The sequence below is a fragment of the Halichoerus grypus genome, chromosome 8 (assembly GCF_964656455.1).
Source record: "Halichoerus grypus chromosome 8, mHalGry1.hap1.1, whole genome shotgun sequence".
NCBI classification, from domain to species: Eukaryota; Metazoa; Chordata; class Mammalia; order Carnivora; family Phocidae; genus Halichoerus; species Halichoerus grypus.
In genome coordinates, this window is record NC_135719.1 from 86093731 (window position 1) to 86113541 (window position 19811).

General features: G+C 33.5%; 1 pseudogene; it reads right to left on the bottom strand.

Moving 5' to 3' along the window:
* Positions 1–17483: 17483 nt before the first annotated feature.
* On the bottom strand, positions 17484–18579 carry LOC118530240 (ubiquitin-conjugating enzyme E2 E3 pseudogene; annotated as a pseudogene).
* Between the last annotated feature and the right edge of the window lie 1232 nt (positions 18580–19811).

The following is a 19811-nucleotide window of genomic DNA, read 5'->3' on the forward strand; positions in this document are numbered from 1 at the left end:
GAAAAATAAATGGGTTTACCTCTGAAACAAATAATACATTATATGTTAAAAAAAAAAAGAAGATAGCAGGAGGGGAAGAATGATGGGGGGGAAATTGGAGGGGGACATGACTCATGAGAAACGATGGTCTCTGAAAAACAAACTGAGGGTTCTAGAGGGGAGGTGGTGGGGGATGGGTTAGCCTGGTGATGGGTATTAAGGAGGGCACATATTGAATGGAGCACTGGGTGTTATACGCAAACAATGAATCATGGAACACTACATCAAAAACTAATGATGTAATGTATGGTAATTAACATAACATAATAAAAAAATACATAATGAAAATTCAATCTTTTGTAATAAAATTACAGTCAACAATTTATTATATTTCAATTTATTATATTTAAAAAAATAAATGGGTTTGCTGAATATATAGCATTATCTCTGCTTTACCAACTGTCTAACACTTCCACCAACAAAACTAAGTTTTATGATTCTTCCTCTAAGTTTTCATTAACAATGGTAAGGAACTTTTGCTTACAAAATTTATTTGCACATAATTTTGTAGAGCAAAATATCTCATATTAGAAAGGGTTTATCAATAGGGATTGGAATCTCAGAAGGCTTTCTACACACTTTGATAGGTTTTGTTCTATAGGAATTCTCTGGGTAATTTTTGTAGAACATTTCTCCTACTTCATGTCTACTTAAAGCTCATATATGTGAAAGAGATTATATCCTCAAATGAGCATTTTCCTTGCTTTTATCATTTTGTGTCATTATCTCTACATTCTTTTTTTTTTAAGATTTTATTTATTTATTTGACAGAGAGAGACACAGCGAGAGAGGGAACAAGGCAGGGGAAGTGGGAGAGGGAGAAGCAGGCTTCCCGCTGAGCAGGGAGCCTGATGGGGGGCTTGATCCCAGGACCCTGGGATCATGACCTGAGCATTAGGCAGATGCTTAGCAACTGAGCCACCCAGGCGCCCCTCTACATTCTTTTATTATAGTTGTTATTGAGAGCATACTTTCAGATTTAGCACGGAGATTAACTGTAAAATAAGTAAATAGTGAATTGTTTTGTTAGAATGAAGTGTAAAAAGTCAATGCTCTTAAGAGGTTTTTTCATTGTTAACTGCTAATTCTAAGTGACTACAATACTCAAAAAACTGCAGATTGACAACCTTAGATTTAAGAATTTTTTCCTATGAAGAATTGCTGTGACAGTAAAATTTACACATGGTGCAAGCTTTGCTGTGATACTTCAAAATATGACTTTTTCTAAAGTTTCACTTTACCGATAAGAGAGTTCCTTATATTAAAACCTATGTACACATGGGTTCCCAGGCATTCTCCAAAAGACAGACTTAAAATGTTTTCTTGATGGTGCTTATTCATCATGGCTAGGAAATAGAGTAAAACTTCCTATTTATCTTACACTTTAGCCAACAAATCACAAATGATAGCAACTAGTACTCAACAGTCACATTTTAGTAATACTAATAATCTGTTGGAGACTGGTTATGTATATTAATGATTTCATTTCCACTAAGAGTATTTTAAATTATATTGATACTATTTATTTAGAAGGTATAAATATTTTAATTATTTTCTCATAATTAATATGCATATGAGAAATTGGTCTTTTGTTTTGATATTTTATTAGAAATCAAAATAAAAACTTAAAGAAACTATCCCTTATCCTTGTTTTTAAAATTTTTTTTAAAAATATTTTATTTATTTATTTGAGAGAGAGAGAGCAGAGCGAGTGAGGGAGAGAGAGAGAGAGAGCACAAATAGGGGTGTGGGGCAGAGGGAGAAGGACAAGCAGACTCCCTGCTGAGCAGGAAGCCCAATGCAGAGCTTGATCCCAGGACCCTGAGATGATGACCTGAGCTGAAGGCAGATGCTTAACAGCACTCCCCTCCCTTATTCTTGTTTAATCAAAAGATATATTTGTGATACTCATTAAGGTACATTCTTAAATGGCCATTTTATTTTTTTAAGCCTTTTTAAAAATTTGTAAAGATTTTATTTTATTTTATTTTATTTTTAACTAGGCTCCATGTCCAATATGGGGTTCAAACTCATGACCCTGAGATCAAGAGTTGTATGCTTTACCAACTGAACCAGCCAGATGCCCTTAAATGGCCATTTTAGTAATTAAGTGAAGTCAAAGACTGACATTCTTTGGATGATTATATATTTATGCACAAACTTCCGTTTTTAATGGTTATTACACTAATTAGTAATTCTTACATGAAATACTTGTTTTCCAACTGCTTTTTTAGTGCATTCTATAATTTTTTCTGTAATTACCTGTTTTCAAATTAAAAGGTTATAGAATTGAAAATAGCATCATGATTTTTAAAAAAGATTTATTTATTTAATTGCGAGAGAGCATGCACATGGCAGAAGGAGCAGAGAGAGAATCTCCAAGCAGACTTTCTGCTGAGCGTGGGGTCCCATGTGGGGCTGGAGCTTGATCTCATGACCCACGACATCATGACCTGAGCTGAAACTCAAGAGTCATTGGCTTAACCAACTGAGCCACCCTGGTGCCGCTAACATCATAATTTTTATTTCCATGATAGCCTAAGCAACTTTAGTCTTTATTAAATAAATTAATTTAAAAAAATGAGTATCCCTAACTATATTAGTTCTTTACCTGGAAATGCATATTATCTAATTGAACAATTCTGTGAGAGAAAAGGCAAATATACATTCAAAAAAGTAGAAAATGGCATTTTTAGTATTTTATTAAGTAAAATAAGTTACTAACTGTGTAGTCATATAAGAACTATGATTAAATATTTTAGATGTTATAGGGGCACCTGGGTGGCTCAGTCATTAAGCGTCTGCCTTCGGCTCAGGTCATGATCCCAGGGTTCTTGGGATTGACCCCGCATCCGGCTCCCTGCTCAGCGGGAAGCCTGCTTCTCCCTCTCCCACTCCCCCTGCTTGTGTTCCCTCTCTCACTGTGTCTTTCTATGTCAAATAAATATATAAAAATCTTTATAAAAAATAAAATGAAAAAATAAAAAATAAATATTTTAGATGTTATATATTATAAATTCAGTTGTTTTGCATTATCTATCATTGTATATAGTCTTTTATTAATTATAGTGTTTGTGTTCTATAAATTGTTTTCTTTATATTTTAGAATAATGATTGATGAAGATGAGGAAGCATTTACTGAGAAAATAATTTCAGTTATTTTAACCTTTACACAAGCATCCTAAACTTTCATTTACTCTAGTAAATGTGAACCTCTAGAAAAATTTCTAAGTTTCAGTCTACTTGGACATAGATGTTATTGAATATTCATATAAGAAATTATCACCTTGAGTGCTGCATATTCTTTATGAGATTTCATATCATGTATTAAAGATTATGAAGGTTTAAGTGCTCTAGACTTTAGACTATTTTGTTCCTTTTGTTTCATAACTGAAGTTGGTATGCTACTTTTAAATCACTAAACTTTTATATTATAGGACGTAGACATTTTAGCTTAAGGTTTTATGCATATTTGACAAAAATAACTTTAGTCCTATAGTAGTTAAGTACAAATTGTTTAGCATTTGCAGTTGTAACATAAATGCTAATTATAATTCACTGGCAAACCATTTAAGATTTTATGTAAGTTGACTTCAAGACATTTTCTTCCAAAACAGTTGTTACATTTCCCCATGTTTCCTGCATGGTGGATTTGAATTTAGCATCTGACATGTTTTCTCAACTACTGGTTTATAATGAAAACATGTAGGTACTCGAGGGAATGTGTTAAAAGCAAAAATTCTATGATCCTTGAAAGGTAAATGACAGCGCTGAGATTGTCACATCTGGATCAGAAATGTCTCATCTGTTTATCTATCTAAACAAACACAAATAAGATAATTAAGATCCTAACAATGCATGTTTTGAAAAACAACTTATGGTTTTGATTAGGTCAGAACTCAGCGATATTTTTAAAAATTTTTCTTTGTTCCCACATATGAGTATAAATGGATTGACCTTCAACAATAGGTGCCTTTGAATGATTACAATTATTTCATATTTTGAAATCTGAAAGTAAAATTAATCCTCAGCTTTCAAACAATCATATATATATATCATATACTTAAACATACATATTTTTATACATATACACATAAATACACATGCATACACACATATATAATTCTGTATATTATAGGATGCCTAATTATTCAGCTAAATTTACCTTAACATATTTTCATTCTTATTAGAACAGAGCTAATATATTTCAGAGTTGCTAACCTGTGGCAGTGAAAAATCAGTCACACACAAAAGCAAAATGAATCCCTTGGAAAATCACAATTGTTTACATTTAAATAAGTTTTTAGCATCATAGTAAGCTGTTTCTTGACTTTTAAATTTAGCTTTGTATGTAGATTATTAAGTTAATGAAGAAATTTTAATGTAAGCTAATATGTTCTAAATTGTATTAGTTTAAACTCCTAAAAATACCTTTTTGAGATTTCAAAGATAGGAAATTAAAATACTTGTTTACATTCCAATCAATTTTAAATTAGTATAATCATACTTTCTTGTTGAATTGAAAACATTTTCTTTAAATTCTAGTCATATGGCTTGCTATTAAATTAATATAATCATATTCTCTTGTCCAGGTAGTAGTAAAGTAGTTGTTTAATTAAACATGTCATTTGTTTACAATGTAGTGTTTCAGAAATGCTAGTTCAAAAGATAGGATAAGGATTTATATCAAACATTTCAATCTGACAAGTAAATTACATTTCTTCCACCATAAATAGGAAAGCAGAAAACTGTAACAGTGATAAAAAGACATATTCTTATTACTTAGAGATATGATATGCACCAGTCTACAAAATATGAACCTTTCCACCCTCAAGATTAAGACAAAATCTCGACAACCACTAAAATAAGAATTTGTCTTGACTTTTAGTATTTTAAATATTGTATTAAAATTGTCCCTCCTTTTCTTAGTCAACTCAGAAGGTAAAAAAATTAGCAGGATGGATTTTGATATGAAAATCTGAATAAAATGAAATCCATGAGTTATTGTACATATGTGAAAAATGAGAAATCTCAGTCAATGCCGTTCAAAATGTCTCCCATTTGCCAAAGCAGAATTAGGAGAACTGTTTATGTTTTTTACAATTTATATTTTGTTAAGTAGCCTTTGTTGTAATTTCTCCTTTACATAGAACATTTGTTGTTATAACAATTACCATTACTTTCACTACAGTAAAAGGATTCACCTAACTTTTAGTTAAACTTCTGAAATGAAAAAAGCTCAATAAAAATTATATATGTAAGGTAAAAATTTTATATAGTGCTTAATTTGCAAAGAAATTTGGATAATTTTCTAAAGCCCTATGGAACAAGAGGACAGGTTTTATATTTTGGTTATTTTTTATATAACTAAAATATAATAACTGTTCCTGAAAAAAATATTTCTGGTTTTCATTTTCTCATCAAAATTAAAACATTATATGGGAAAACTAAAAGATTGCTAATAGTTATGAATGAATTTCTAGTTTATTGGAACAAGGCATACCGATGGTGCTGTGTCACAAAACATGAACAATCTGATTTTCTGTTCTTCACTCAAAATTCAGCTATCATGAGCTTGTTAAATATGTTTTCAAAGTTACTGAAATACTGCCTCTTTATGAATTCAAGGTAAATACAAACATCTATTTCTTCATTTTCTATGAGATTCTCTCCATCCTTTGTTAGGTTTTAAAAATTATTATGATAGGAATATTGTTATTAACTAATATTTATTGAGTGATTATTATGTGCAAGACACTTTACATGTTTACTATTTGGATACATTTGGTCATATCTCCATAAACAGGCACATTGTTATGCTCACAACATACTTATATTCTACTGAATAGATTAAAATTATATATGAAAGAGAAACTAGGAGCCAGTCTTTATTAATTAAGTTAATAAAAAGGGATGTTAAAATGTGGTAAAACCAATCTGGTATTATTTTATTTTGGCAGTTATATTTTTTCTCTCCTTGGTGAACCACAAAGGAAGAAGATGTGTATGATTTTTACAGGGGTGAAATAGGTTGTCTGTCAGTTGGGTCTAGGCGACAGTCTGTCTGCAAGCCGTAAGATGATCTGCAGAGCGCCAGAGGAAAGCAGGCAGGATGCCTGGCTTGCAAGAATAGATATTGATCTACCTTAGCCACCTAAACAATGCCTCACCTGTTTGCCTTGTCCATACCTTATTTTACGCAGTCTAATGCTTGTTTTGTTTGACTTTTCTTTTATTTCTCTGGATCTGAGCTTTGATACACTTTGGGGAGTACATAAACACAGTGTTGTACTTGAACATCACCATACTTCTGAGTCCTCTGGTGGTTTAGGACCACCCCTCCCTCTTGAATAGCTCTGTTATTGAAAATTATGAACTAGAGCTAAATTACTAGGCCTCCTACAGAAGTAGTTGATCCAGCAGCCTAGTGTCCAATAACACTGAACGTGAGATGCTACTAATTACTGCCTATGGACCTCGTTGAAAATTTCTTAAATTTCAGCTTGTAAAAGGCTTATTATTAATTCTTTTTTTTCCTTAGCAGATAGTTGAAAGATAAGTTACTACAGTATTTAGAATTCTATCCATTTTTTTGGAGCACAACTATGTTACTATGTACTGCCTCAAGCACTAATGAAATACAAAACTACATTCAGCTTCCCAGTAAACTATAATATAAATATTTTACCAGCACTTATTATTAGTTTGCCATTTCCTGCTGACAGCTATTCCAACTTTGCCAGCAGGCACTGGATCTCACAATTGTATTATGTTTTGAACAAATAGCGACAAACAAAAATTCTCACAAAATAAATGAACAAGATTTCCTGGGAAAAAAAAGCCTCTTCCAATGTTAAGTGAATATTTCTTTCAAACTCTGACATGTAATATTATTTAATTTGCATATTGCACATTTCACTTTTACTGGAAAACAATTACCTTAACGAGGAACAAATAATGTGCACTCAGGGATAATTTAATATTACTTGTTATTTGATTTTAAGGTTTTGTTTTTTTTTTTAACTTTTTGCTGTTTTAGAGAAGCCCACATCTGAATACTTATACTGATAATGGAGCACTCGTTTTCAAATGATAACAGTTTAAAGAACTAGCAGTAATAAAGCATCCTTTTTAGAACCACAAAATAAGAAGGTTCATATAAAACTTTGTGTTTTTTCTGTGCTGTCAAGGAAGACCATAAAACTTAGCAATTGATGAAATATGGAAGTGTTTAAAATATGTCTTGGCTTTAAACTGGAATAACTTTCTACTAATGCTACTTATATCAGTGATAATAACTCACTAGCAAACATTATCCTCTCCTTTGCCCTACTCTTGCTTCATTACAGTTCACTTGGATAAAGCACCACCTTTGTTAAATCAAACCCTTAACTTACTCAATATTTCCCCACTTGCAATTGACTGTGGCTGGAGAAAAAAAATACAAAACAATGTTGACTGATATCACCTTAAGTTTGGGATCAATTTTCTCAAGTAACTCTTTAATACTGTGTAGCACTCATTTTCCTAGTTCATTCATAAGATGCAGATGATTATTTTACATCTTCTCTCCTCAAAATCTCCAGTATGTCTTTCCTCATCTTCATCCTCAACTGCTGACCATAATTTCTACCCCACAAAGAATGAAACAGAACAGCATTTCCATGAGCTAATACTTCTTTTTTTTAAATTTTAGTTAGCCAACATATAGTACATCATTAGTTTTGGATGTAGTGTTCAATAATTCATCAGTTGCATATAACACCCAGTGCTCATCACATCAAGTACCCTTCTTAATACCCATCACCCAATTACCCCATCCCCCAACCCACCTCCCCTCCAGCAACCCTCAGTTTGTTTCCTATAGTTAAGAGTCTCTCATGGTTTTTCTCCCTCTCTGATGACTTCCCATTTGGTTTTTCCTCCCTTCCCCTATGATCCTCTGTGCTCTTTCTTATATTCCACATCTGAGTGAAACCATATGATAATTGTCTTTCTCTGACTGACTTATTTCACGCAGCATAATACCCTCCAGTTCCATCCACATTGATGTTAAGTGGAAAGTATTCATCCCTTCTGATGGCTAAGTAGTATTCCATGGTATATATATACCACATCTTCTTTTTCCATTCATCTTTCGATGGACATCTCGTATGAGCTCCTACTTCCACCTATTTATATTTGTGCAAATTTACTTGAATTTTTTATTACCATATTCCTAGAAAAAGTCTAGCTTTCTACTTGTTTACTAGATTCTATCCTCCTGTCCCTTACTCTACAACATGAATCTAACAATTCTCTCTTCTCTTTCTTGCACCACATGTACTTCCCTTGATACTGAGTGGTTCACATCAGCACACACACACACACACACACACACAGGCTATTTCTTGCACTTCTAAAAAACTCACTTTTGACTCCACTTCTCTTTCTGGCTCATTCTCTTTACAACCTCTCCTCTTCTCTCATTTCTTTTTAAAAGAATTCCCTGAAAAAGAGTTTTTATATGCAGTTTCCAATTTCTCCTATTCTTTCTTTAATCCAAACAGACATTTACTGCCAAAACTTCACCAAATGGCTTTTATCAAGGTTGTCGGTGAACTCCATGTTGCTAAATCAAATGGTGAATTCTCAAGCCTCATCTAACTTGAACTCTCATTAATATTTGACAAAATTGATCACCATCGCCTTCTTACAACACTTGCTTTATTTGGCTTGTAGGAAGACAAACTTACATGTTGTTTTGTTTTATGTTTGTTTGTTTTCCTACATCTGGATGTTCCATCTCAGATTTTTTTATATTTCCTCCCAGTTTCCCTGACTTCTAAATAGTGCAGTGCTTCTGGGTTCAGTACTCACATCAATTCTTTTTTTGACTCGTAATAATTACTTTGTCAAAGTCGTCCACTCTCAAGGCTTTGATATGCTGATTTAATATATAATGTATAAATAATATATGTAATATATAATATATAAATCTATAATATAATAATATAAAAACATACAAATATATATTATAAAATATATTTATATTGTAAAATATATTATATAAATATATAGTACATAAACCTATAGACATGTTGTATATAAATCAACATATAAATATAAGTGACTGATTTAGATTTCTTTTGTGAATTACATTCTTTACAGCTACCCACAAGATAAGTCCACTTGGATAGCAAATATACATCTTAAATTTAACACGTCCAAAGATAACCTTTTGGTATTCTCCCATAACCTGCTCTTCACCCATTCTTTTTCTGGTCAGGGAAAGTCAACTCCATTCTTCTAATTACACAAACTAAAATTCCTTAGCATGGCCTTTGGCTATTAACTTTCTTGCACATGCAACATCCAGTCTGTCAGTGATTTATGTAGGTGCTATTCTCAAAATGTATCCAAAAGTCAACCATTCCTTGTCACCCTCATTGGCACAACTTGGGTCCAAGCCATTTATCATATCTCACCTGGATTATTAAAATAGCCTCCGCTTCTGTCCTTGTCTCTCTTTAGTTTTACTCAACCAGTAACCAGGAAATGTTCAAATCTAACTCAGGTAATCTCAGTTTTCTGTTCAACTTCCTACTGCTTTCTTATTTTAGTCAGGCTAAAAGCCAAAATCCTTGCAAAGATTATAAGGCCTTGCATGACCTGTGCTCTTCCTTACCCTTCTGACTTCATAGCCACTTCCTCTCTCCCTCCATTACTCTGTCTGGCCACTCTAGCCTACTAGCTGTTTCTCAAAGGTACAAGAATTGCTCCCATAACAGGACCTTCACATTTCCTATCCCCTCTCCTGGGTAAGCTCCCCCTGCCCCAGCCACACACATATGTAACAAACAAATGGCTGACTCCCCACTTCCTTTACACAGATTTCAATGAGTCCTTCCCAAACTATACTATCAAAAATTTCAACCCTTCTCCCACACTTCCTATGACTTTTCCCTGCATTATTTTTCTCCTTACCATTTAACAAACATACTGTATATTTTACTTGTTTATTGTTTCTCTTTCCCACTAGAATACAAGCTCCATGATGTCAGGGGTTTTGTCTTTTTCATCTTATTTTGTCTGTGATAAATTTCCAGTGCTTAAAACATGGCCTAAGATAAGGTTGATAAGTATCTGTTTAATGAATATATAAATGAATGAATAAATGAATGAATGAGTGAAGATTTGGGAAAAGCTGTGTAAAGAAAGTATTTTATTAAACTTTAATTTTTGGTAATTATTTACAAATTGTGTGATGTCTGATGAATTGAGGAAACAATTAATAATGTATTTTTCTTCTCTGATTCTTCTGGTCTGACCTGCCAACTCTGTCATTGCAGTGGTTGATTTCTAAGGCTTTGATATCAGGCATATAATAATTAATCTTCTTATATATCCTAGATTTCCCACTTGAAAAAGGATGCCAGTTAGTGCCTATTTATCAAATTCATTATGGATGAATGAAAGTAATTTAAGATGACCTATTCTGGAATTTTAAAAATTACAATGAGAAGGAATGTGTGATGATCTCTTTCCCCTCTGGACCTTTGTATCTACTTTTCTTTTGGCCTAGTATGCTTTTACTCTTTTCTCAACTTTTCAATCTCTGTCCTTGAAGTCTCAGCTTAGATGTCACTTTCTTGATAAAATCTTCTGTTAACCACTTCCATCTCTGTAAATGGGATTAAGGGCCATACTTACCTCTATCATGAAACTACACATTGGTGAAAATGTTTATTTTTCAGTCTCATAGTAAATAGACTTCAAACGAATTGAAGGTAAGGCTCTTGTCTTATTTTGTTTTGTATACATCTCAAAAACTCAATGGCTAAAATATGAACAGACATTTAATAATGGTTTATTATTTTAGGCACTTCTGCCCTCTAGAGATAGGACTTACTCAGTTAAATTGAGACTCAATTTAGGAGCTGTGTCTGTTTTGGTCATTTTTGCATTTTGTGTCTGTGCATAATAAGTATTTAATGCATGGTGTTGAATCCAATTCTATGTAGTGAAATTAATAATGAATATAGGCACATACCATTGTTTTCTACTGTCAGTGTTGGTAAGACTCAAAAGGTCTTCAAGAACCATCACCCAATAAATGTACTCTGTTAACACAGAACAAGCTTATCACACTGACCTAGGTTTTTGGTACTTTCCTTTACAAGAATCTATTTGAGGAAGATCATTTTCCCAAAAGCCAATTTGCATTTGTCAAGTTCGTTTCTTTTAATTTTTCAATGTTAGCAGTCAAGTTTTTATTTTGTCATTATAATAGCATTTTAAGTAATGTCCAAGTGCTCTCTATCTCAGCTCCCTGTTTGCATATGTAGACTGAGGGGCAGAGGGTGGAGGAGATAGAGAATGTGGAGAAACTGAGGAAAACTCAAAATTTCTTTTCACCAACTTCATATTATTTGTGTAATATGAAAACATGCATGTTACTCAACTGCACAAGCTGGATTTGCTCTGTTCTAGTCTCAAGTGCAAGATAATTGTCAAGTGAATGAATATCCCTTCCCAGCACCCCCCCCCCAACAATCACTTCCCATAGCTCTATCCTAAAAATGTAATTAAATTTTAGGTTAAAAGAATATTCTGACCCACAGATTGGGAGAAAATATCTATAAGTCACATATATAACAAAGAACATGTATCTGGAACATATAAAGAACTCTTACAACTCCACAATAAAAAGTAAATTATTTTAAAGATGGACAAAAAATTTGAATAGTTGTTTCTCTAAAGGAGTATTCGAATGGTCAATAATCCCATGAAAAGATGTCCAATAACATTAGTCACTAGGGAAATGCAAATCAAAACCACTGTGAGATATCATTTCACACCCATGAGGATGGCTAAGATAAAAAAGATGAACAATAAGAAGTGTTGATGAGTATGTGGAGAAATTGGGACTCTCATATATTGCTGGAGGAATGGTGAAATGGTACAGCACTTTGTAAAACAATTTGGCAATTCCTCAAAATGCTACCTTTGCCTCTTTCCTGAATTTGACTCCCTGTTTATGGATTGCTAGACTCCGTTTCCTTGACTCACTTCTTTGAGTTGGTGGAATAGGTCCTTTAATCGCTTCCTGAGAAAGGCTACCTGAAAGGTAAGTTATTTGAGATATTATCTGGAAAGAAGTTATTCTATTCTTATACTTGATTGATAGTCTCGTAGGAAAACTTTTTTCTCAGTATCTTTAAGTTATTTTTCTATTGTTTTCCACTTCCTATTGAGTGATGCTATTGAGCTGTTGAATCCTATTTGTGTTTTAACTGTTTTTTGTTGTTTACTTGTTTATACTACAAAATATAATTAATGCCCCTAATTTCTCTTGGGCAGGTCTACTCATTCAAAGTGAAGTGGAACATTTCTACAATGATGGGGAATGTGGGATAGTTTAAAATCCAATTTAATAGTCTAGACAATGTATATTCCTCAATGAATTTGTCCAATAAACTAATTGGACTTTTCTAACTTTTGCTAGCTTTATTGGCATTTCTTTTGATACACATTAGATGACATTTTAATTCCACTTAGAATAGTGTCAGATGGTCGTTAACACGTGGTGGGAGATCATTAACTAAAATGAAATCCTCTTCTGTAAAACATTTTTTCTTTAAAGTTATGACAAAGTCATTCCATGGAGAAAAAAAGCTTTCAACTGCCAAAGTAAAGTGATCAGGGAACAGGAGTTTAGAGCAAATACTAAAAAGAGAAGATAATTTTTGACCTGACAACCCATTTATTTATATTTACCAGATAATTACTTTACCTCCTGCAACACTTTGATTATGAAATAAAGGACTGAGGAAATTAACTGGATTAATTGAGTCAAGAAAATTGTCAGTTTTTATGTAAATTGTTTCCAGAGGTTTTCAGTCAGGTGGGTAGGTGAAAAGATATTCTCTATCCTTTTGCCCTGGGAGTATATCAGAGTCTCAGCAATGGCAGTTGAGAATATAGGGCTGTGTGGTAAGAAGAGAAGGGAGATGCATATATTTTGTAAGAGGTCCCCAGGGGATTCAGATACACCTCCATGCTGGTTTAACCAAAGCAGGCTTGTATTTCTACTTTACAGTAACCACTTTACTCAGTCTCTCAATTGCCTTTTATCTACCTAGCCCTGCTACTACGTCCTCCCTCCCCTCCATTTTCAAAAGGGAAACTAATTGTGATTAAGTGAGACATTTTGTAGTGAGAAGGATACAGTTTTAATACTTTTAAAACATTTCAAAAAGCAATACAATTAGCTAAGCACTTATGTTTTATTAGTAATAGCAAGCAAAATTAATAAGTAAATTCAACTAAAAATGATTATGTGTCAGAGTGTATAGTTTTTACATTGACATTTCACATAATCTGACTTTGCTTAGAAGAGAAATCACTCGGCTGTTAAAATTACTTTTAAAGAGCTGTCAAAATTGGAAAACCTGCTGTCAAAAATATGATGAGAAAAGTTTAAAAATGGTAAAGTATGTTGACTTAGACAAAAAATATTACCTTCATGAAGGAAAACTTGAATATTTATCATGATCTTCAAAAAGGATGATTTTTCCCCCTGAAATTGGACATCTTTGTTTTAAAATTTATATCTTGACACATGTATTTTCACTCTAATAGCAACATGGATGAAACCATTTATATTTGTACCACAATGAGAACTTGTCTAGGTGCTAGAAAATGCTAAAATATTAATGCCATCTATGATCCTTCTTGCCATTATTTATTTTGCTTCATTTTTTAAAATACATTTTATTTATTTTCGAGAGAGAAAGAGTGTGAGTGAGGGGAGGGGCAGAGGGAGAGGGAGACAGATCATCTCAAGCAGACTCTCCACTGAGCATGGAGCCAAGAAGCCAGGCTCGATCTCACAATCCTGAGATCATAACCTGAACCAAAGGCAGACGCTTAACCCACTGAGCCACCCAGGTGCCCCTGTTTTGGTTCATTTTTAATTGAAGAGGAATTTTAACCCTTGTCCTTGTTTTCAGCTTCTTGAACTTCTTATATATGTATTTATGAAATAAATACTTTTTAACTAATAGAAGGATGCAAATCTATGTTTTCTGGAAAGCTTGGTGAGATTTTTATATTTTTATTCTGCCTGTTCAAATTACAAGAAAATAATATTATCTCCCCTATGTCAGATGCTCAGTTATGCACCACTGAGAGTTTGAATTCCAAATGGTTAATTTTGAAACTTCACACTAATCTTTGCTTAAAGATTGATCCTTCTGTCCCTATCATAATATAATTCAAAAGACATTAATATTTGAGGGCCTTGGAATTGAGGAAAGATACATTAGTAAAACTGAGCCTCTTTTAAACTCTTTCCATTTTACCATGAGTAAAATCTGTCAATTTAAATCTCAAAGAGTTGAATTTCTCTTTGAAATAGTCACTAGGAGTCTCCAGAATATGTTAAACATTAGATTATCAGTTCTTAACAAAAATAAATAAGGATTTGTATTTGGGAGAATAAAATATATGAATATGAAATAAAACACAAGATTTTCCCCCTATTTTTCTGCCTATACAAATAATATAAGACTTAAAGTTGGTAGGCTGAGTGACTACTTTGTACATTTTTTACTGTTGTGTGACCTCAGGTATTTGCCTCTTTCTCCATATGTAAACTACAAGTAATCAGAGTTATCCCCAATCTGGCACATTCACAAAAATGTTATGAGGATTAGCTTAAAAACGATTGTAAAGAACTTTGTAAATGTACATGTTTAAAGAGCCCTGTTTTACAAAGAAGGAAAACAAAGATACAGCTATAATAGAGTGGATTATTTGAGCTGGAATTGTGGAAGAAAAAAAATTTTCCCTGCAAAAAGAATAACAATACAATTGTTCCTAATGAGCAAATAATATTGTTTTATGATAGTTACTATTTTATTGTTACGTGAAATAATTTATGGCTGGCTATTAGATATCCTCATGTTTACATAACCTTCTATTTTATTGCCACTAGATTTAATCATCAAAATTTTAAAAATTGAATTTCATGCACGACATAATACATGTATCCCAAAACATACAAGCTTAAACAATAAAGATACTTAAAAACATTGCCATGAGTGAGAGAAATTAATTTCATGGCATTGACTTGAATGCCAGAATAATTTTAGGAGATGTCAACTATATAGAAAATTAAGTGTGAGACTTGCAAATTTAAACATATTCGAATCTGAATATATAAATCTCATTGTTCTCAGAATCATGCTGACATACCCTTATTACGCACATGCATAAGAAACTGTAAATTTAGAACTATAACTGGTAATCCAAAATACAGTATGTGTACATTGAAGAAAAGTTTGTGTTGCTATGGGAACTTTGGCTTTGTTTACATTATATTGCAAACTATATTAGGTGCCTTGGTTCACCTTAATGACTACCTTCAGATATTGCTAATTATACTATTTTCCCTCATTCACTCTGATGATTAACTCCTTAAGGTTAATACTGCTCATCTTTATTGAGTTAGTTCATATTTTTCTTGAATACAGAAATATGAACTTACATTTACCTTCATTTGTGAAAATTGCATTATGCATGTCGCCATCACCTGTTCATTACATTAAGTAAAAGGAGTTTTAGCTTTTATGAAATTTGCAAAATTACATTTATGAAAATTATAAGCTTGACCTTGTTTGCCTATAGATACAACATATTCCAAATTGTAGAAAATAAAATTTTTTTGGATATAAAAATGTATAATTTCCTTATTCAGAATTTCTCATAGCATTTTTAAAGAGGAAATCTAGGCCATTAAAAAAATTGTTCACACTTTCAATGTATAAGCAAAGACATGATGAAATATTCATTACATGTATGCAGAATCACTTCTGAGTTAGTAGGACTCTATAGAGCTAGTTAGTAATGAATGTGCTATCATAAATATACCTATACAAGATACTGAATCTCAAGGCTTTAGTTACCTTTCCACATTTTCCAATTAAAAAACTTGAAAATCAGAAAAATTTTAGAATGAAAACTATGTATGGTTATTTTAATTAGGATAAACTGGGATTGCTATCTTTATTCAGAAATGATCCCGGGGTTTCTACTGTGTGCTAGATATGTGCTGGGCATGGGTGTTCATGGTAATATAGATAAGCTGTCATGAGGTTATAAATATTCAAGGAAGGAATTACAATATAGCCATTCAGATCCTGTATTTTATAAAGCTATTGTTAAATCCCTTAGGATTTTTTTTTTTTCCCTTCAGGAGCATATTTATTCTGTTTGAGAAGATACATCAAGTGGTCTCTGAGCTACAAAGGGTAAAAAAAAATTCTCTTATTACAAGTTGACATAAGTAAAAGGTAAAACATTTTCTCCAACAGTATGAACCACATAGCCAGAAAGAGATATATGTTTAGTATAAATAACTTCATTCCTGATCCTCTATGTCTACTTTTATAACTTCAAGCAGATAATAAATTAAGTCAAAATGCACTATAATACACACACACACACACACACACTACATATGTATAATATAAGATATAAAATGCACTCTAATATTTGGTAAACTTCAGGACCAGTATCCTTAGTACACCACAACATACACTTTAATATCCCAAAGAATGAAGACTTGCAAGTAGATATTTTAAACATACTAATCTACAGCTACAAAATTTTACTCTTGATAGCATTTACCCTTTGGGGGAGTCTTTCAGTCTCCAAGGGATAAAAGCAGAGAAAAGAAGTATGTACACTAGAGGGGTTCAGAACAATTCTCCCCAAAATGTGCTACTTTGGCATGTGGATTATTTTGAGCTGAAGGCAATCAAGACCCAGCAGACTCAAGAAAAACTTTTACCTCTCCCTTAAACTACCTAAAAAAATTTACATAGGGGGCCTAGCCCAGTTAAAGAGCTATAACCAAGAGATAATTTTTTATCTGAATGACTCATCTGTATGGCAGGACAAACATCTAATTGCTAAACATCTGCTCTTTTTATCCTGTGAATCACCCTCCTCCCCTTGGAAGTCCCTGGCCTCTATCTCATTCCTCTGGTGGAGATGGCATATAAGCCTCAACTGCCTGACTTATCCCCACATCTCATATTTTTATGGGATCTCCATATGCATGTAATTAAATTTGTTTTTCTCCCATTCATCTGTTTTATGTTAATTTGATTATTAGACCAGCCAATGAAACCCAGAACAGTAGAAGGAAAAATCTTTCCTCCCCAACAACAACAGTCCACATTGCAAAGGCTATAAAGATTTGTAGCACAGGGGCACCTGGCTGGCTCAGTCAGTAGAGCATGCAACACCTAGTCTCAGGGTTGTAGTTTTGAGCCTATGTTGAGTGCAGAGATTACTTAAAAATAAAATCTTTAAAAATTAAAAAAGGTTTGCAGTACAGTAAGAAGGTGTCCCTATTCCTTCACATTGCATAGAAATTATGTGAATTATGTTGCCTATCTCTTGCCACGTTCTGCTCTGTTGGTCAAATACTAAGAAGCAATGCTTCCAACTGGAGTATCTGCAGAGTTGCAGTCTGCCAAAGGGAACAACTCAACAGCAAAATCTTTGAAATTGTCAAAGTGGGACTCCAGTTGTCTTTAAGGATATTCATTTTATTTTTTTTTAAGATTTTATTTATTTATTTGACATATAGAGACACAGAGATAGAGGGAACACAAGCAGGGGGAACTGGAGAGGGAGAGGCTTCCCGCTGAGCAGGGAGCCCAATGTGGGGCTTGATCCCAGGACCCTGGGATCATGACCTGAGCTGAAGGCAGACGCTTAACGACTGAGCCACCCAGGCGCCCCTCCTCTTTTTATTTATTTTTTATTTTATTATTTATTTATTTATTTATTTATTTTTCTTTAAGGATATTCAGACAGGCAAGTCCTTGACTACTAATGTTGCAGTGATAGATTCTGGTGTGAAAAGTAACTTTTGGTGGCTTAAATAGATAATTGGATGAAAATGTGATATCCAGAAAAACCACACCACCTTCATGCACGCAATCTGGTGGACCAAACACAGTTAATCTCCATTCATAAATGTTATCTCCTTTGGGCCCAGCATGGTGGTAGGGAGGAGGAACATGGATGACTTCAGTTAGCTCCTTCTGAAGTCTTTTCACATTAGCAGGTAATTCAGCAGTGATTTTTCTAGAGAGTTTGGTGCTTTTTGTTTTTGTTTTGTTTTGTTTTTTGTTTTTTCCTGGGTGACAGAAGACTTTCTTTATTCTTTTTTTCAGGCTCTGGAGCAGCAAGGTCTCTTTGATCTGCCTCTGAACTACCACTGCTGGTGCTGGGGCTATCAACATTGAATCTTTGCCTATCATCAGACATGTTAGTCAAGTTACTTCTTGGAAAATTCGACTGCTCATCTGGCCTATTCATACAGTCCTACAGTGTGGGAGGAAGAGAGTGGGGAAAAACCCTTCCTTAAGGAAATGCAGGCAGCTGGGAGTGGGGGTTGAGAGAGTAGGGAAAAAAAGAAGCCAAGGAGATTTGGGCTGAGGAGTGTGTAAAATTAAAAGTAGGGGGGATTGTGCCCCTTAGGAATTTTTTTAAGGATAATTATTTTTTTTAAGGGCATGGCCATTGATGATATTTGCAGGCAGGTTGGTTCAGGTCAAGAAGCAGGGGTTTGTGGAGAGAAGTTTTATGTATGATTCAGGAGTGATAGATACACAATATTCTGCCTTTGTCAAAACCCATAGGACTTTTTATAGCACTAGAATGAATTTTAATGTATGCAAATAAAAAAAATCTTTTAGAAGGTTGGGAGATCTCAGAATGGAATGCATACTGTCACAAAACAGTCTAACTGTATGACATTAACAAAACAACCTCATTGCAGGGATGGGTGGTAAAGGTTCTGGCCTTTGTAAGTTTGGAAATCAGTGGAGTCTGTAAGACCAAAAGCAAAGGAATTGCACATAAACAATTATAACTTCAGTTAATATTTGTTTTCCATAAAGGTATGGGCTAACAAATCTGAAGCCACTATGCATATATATTAAAATTGAACAGTTAGGTAGATGGATGGCAGATGGTAGAAGCCAAGTTTCTCACTGTTAGAGCTGGAGAATACAGGCAAATAAGAAAAGGCTAGTATGATCTATTTGGTAATAAAATAGAATAGGAGACATCAACATACATTCATTTTAGCTTAATATAGAGACAGAAGGATACATATAGAATATTTATAGATATGTGTATATACAAAATTAATATAAACCCATGTATTTTCTTACTCTGTTAGATGAGAGGGCCTAGAAGCAAGAACACCTATTAGCAACAAGCACACTTAGCACACTTAACATGTAGATCTTGGTTTCTAGAGCCACTCTCTGATTAAAGGAACTAGGGCTCCTTGGAGAAAAAGCTGATTCTAGGACTGGGAAGGGAATATACAAGATGAGCCTGGAGAAGCTTATAGTGTCATAAAGTAAGGAAGTACTCACCACACACACACACAGTGATGGCAGTATGTCAAAGGATACAGAAGCCAACTGAAATAGCTCCTGATGGCCAAAGCTGAAATGATTTGAGCATCAAAATACATAGTAGTGAATTATAATCCAAAGTATAAGATAAATATCCATGAATCAATCCTGATATAAATTGTTGAGTAAATAAACAAATGGGGGTGAATAGACAAATCTGTGTAGTAGAATTCCAAATGATTTATGTAGAGACTCTACCCTCAAGGAGATGGAGTATAACTCCTTATATCTTAAGTGTGGGCTACACATAGTGACTTCCTTCCAAAAGGTACAGAATGA